We start from the raw sequence: 3,252 nt of genomic DNA, 5'->3' as shown, positions 1-3,252 counted from the left end.
GGGGTTGTTTTGAAAAAAAAAAACACAAAAACAAAAATAAAAGAAAAAGAATAAAGGAGTTGCGTCACGTGCGGCTAATAAAACAACAGAGCAAAAGAAGGAGACGAGCACGCGCACTAGATTGGTTATGATATTAATGCAAATGACACAAATAATATTAATAATGATAACAATAATAATTATAATGAGAGAGCGAGTGGGGGAACAAAAACGGCGCGTGCGTCTCTTTTTCAGCGCCGTCTATTTCCATGACAACCAGAAGGAGCCGGAGAGCGCGCGACGCTCCGACCAAGAGCCGCCCGCGTGGCGAACCGGTTCGGCATCCAAACTATACACACACACACACACACACACAGACATACACACACAGACATACTGAGACACACACATAGATACATATATACACACACACACACACAGATGGGCACATATACATATATACACACACACACATGGACACACATTTGAATACAATACACACACATGGACACATACAGACACACGCGCGCGCGCTGCTGGTGCGGCTCGAGCGCTCAACAGGTCTCCGGTACGAGCACGCGGACGGCAAAGTTGCTACCAGCGCGAAATAACCAAAATAACGGGCACGAAACAAGTGAAGCAAGTATCCAGTTAGTCACACACACACACACACACACACACACACACACACACACACACGTGTGTTTAGTGTAGTGTATAACAAAAAGAAATAAAATATGAAATAAATACAAAAATATGTAGAAACAAAAAATATAAAATAATAATAATAATAATAATAATAAAAGACGTGCCGACTTACTTGATTGCTGTGGCGGTTCCGTCTTTACATGTGATGTTACAGCCCTAGTAATTCCCTGTGCATATCCAACAGAAGTTTGCAAAGAGAGAGAGAGAGAGAGAGAGAGAGAGAGAGAGAGAGAGAGAGAGAGAGAGAGTAAGAGAGAAAAAAGGCAGTCGGCAAGTTTGAATGGAGGTGGTCTTACAGACGCCAAAGTTGACGAGGATTCAGTAAAAGGGGCACAGGGTCAGTTCTCTCTCTGATTCCCGTCTCTCCCCTGGTCTTTTTTTACTCTCTGTGCGAGTGCGGTAAGTCCGTGCGGGAGCGGAGAGGAGCCTTGCCGCGCTCAGCTCGCACTCTGCGCCCGGGCTGTGTGTGTGTGTGTGTGTTTATGTGCCGCGCTGAGAGCCGCTCCAAGTCTAATAGCACATTTATGCGCCGCCTGCCTTCTAACATAGCGATCCTGGTATGCGCTACGTCAATGTGACGCCATGGGAGAGGTGACGTAGAGCGCGCGCGCGCGCTCGCGCTCCGCAGCGCACCCCCGGTCAGCTCGCCGGTACAGTATACACACACACACACACACACACACACACACACATACACACATACACACACACACACACATACGCTCAGTCTATGCCAGATAAAGAGGTACTGAGAGAGAGAGAGAGGGGGGGGGGGGGGGGGGTTGATCTTCTGACTCCTGGACTGTTGTTGTGTGAAAACGGCGCGGTAGGCCGAGCTGCTAACTCTGAGACTAATGGTTTGACATTAGCAACCACCTGTAGTTTCATTTAGCCAGTCAAATGTGCTTCAAGAAAGTGTTTGGATGTGGAAAAGTTCATTTTTTTTAGAGATTTTAGACTTATAGACTATTAGTATTATTACAGTTAGAGCAGCTAACCTTAATAGCCTTAATTAAAGGTTGCGCTACTTAAGCTGAAGTCCTAGACAGTAGCAACCAGAGAAAGTGGTACTGGCTAATAGTACCGATCAGCCATAACATTATCTGTGAAAAACATTAGTGTGCTTATCTTTAAAGGGGTGGATATATCAGGTCTTTAGTCTGATGTGTTAAAAGCAGGAGAAATGGGCAAGCATGAGACCCTCAGCCACTTTAACAAGGGCCCAGCAGTGATGGATACATGGCTGGGTCAGGACATCTCCAAAACATCCAGCAGGTCTTTTATGGGGTGAATAATTTCTACCAAAAGTGTTTCAAGAAAGGAACCACCTGTAAACTGGCGACGGGGTCATGGGCACCTAAGGCGCATTGAAAGCAGGCAAGAAATGACAACGAATTTGCCCTCATTTTTTATTTTATATTCATTTAGACCTTGTTACTCATTTCTTTCCGTGTTCATTTCATTCCCCTCTGTTGGCGACGACATCTGGCCTGCTTTGCCCACTGGACCTCAGGTCCTATGCTGATAGATACTTGACATACTGAAAAGTTTCACTGCAGTCCTAAAGGGACTCAATACTAATTTTTTTAATCAAGCAATTTTTATGGGTAGATAATAGTCTGTCTAAGTCTGTTAAGGCCACTTAGGCCACTCTAATCACATGTCCACATACATACAGTAGTATGTACCTGATGTGACGTCGCTGTCACAACATAAACATCAAACATCTGGTGTGTGCTTCGGTGTCCGTGTCCAATTAGATGAAGAAACATGTCAACATGTCCCCTGTCTCTTTTACCCTTACACTGTCAAGTCAGGTTGGAGAGGATGAGGAACTTCAGCATATTGAAAGCAACAAGTGATGTGCAGGAGAGCGCAGAGCTGGCTTCTGATTGGCTGATTTTCTTAATATAATATCAGACACGCAGCCATGGGTCTTAATTTTGCCGCAAACATCTCTTTCAAGGGTTTATTTTTAATACCTGTTGATCTATTAAAAGCTACACAGCACGGACTTTATTTTTATAATTTTGGGGGAAAAACCGTGCAGGCGCGCCCGTTAAGTAAGCGATTAAATGAGCTCGGCGTCGCCTGCGACCCGCCGTAAATCAGCAGCCACCAATCAGAGCGCGCGTAAAGACTTGGCCGCGGTGTCATTCTGGCCAATGGTGAGCGGGCGGGGGCGGGGCGAGGGCTTGACGCACTGAGGCGCGTGATTGACGCAAGCGCTGTTGCTAAATTTAGCAGCGGGCGGCCCGGCGGTGTGAGATAGCGGATCCTTCATTCAGTGCGCCGGGGCGGGTCCGTTTATTTTAGACATTTGATTGTGTTCCAGCCAACCCAAATATAGTCGTAGACAGGTATTTTTAGCGGAAGCGTGTCCCCGTTTCTTCTTGCCAGGGAACAACCTCATGATAGCCCCGTACTGTAACGGGAGAGCGTCCGATGGGCTTTATTAGTTAGCTAGCTAGCCTAGCCGCTCGCCTCCAGCCGGAGGACAGACGCTTACAGGGTTTCGTTAAGGCTCAGCGGTTTGTGGAGAAAGCTCCCCTCCTTGTCGGTGGA

At 46.7% G+C, this 3,252-nt stretch overlaps 1 protein-coding gene across 1 annotated transcript in view; it reads right to left on the bottom strand.

Moving 5' to 3' along the window:
* Nucleotides 1-1,255, bottom strand: part of nr4a3 (nuclear receptor subfamily 4, group A, member 3) — a 40,079-nt gene extending 38,824 nt beyond the window's left edge. Inside the window, 1 exon segment of the mRNA XM_072692180.1 lies at nucleotides 800-1,255. The gene's annotated coding sequence lies outside the window, so the exon portion shown is untranslated.
* Between the last annotated feature and the right edge of the window lie 1,997 nt (nucleotides 1,256-3,252).

This window comes from Salminus brasiliensis, chromosome 1 (genome assembly GCF_030463535.1).
Source record: "Salminus brasiliensis chromosome 1, fSalBra1.hap2, whole genome shotgun sequence".
NCBI lineage: Eukaryota > Metazoa > Chordata > Actinopteri > Characiformes > Bryconidae > Salminus > Salminus brasiliensis.
The sequence above is the reverse complement of the archived record's forward strand: the minus strand, read 5'-3'. Positions and strand labels throughout refer to the sequence as shown.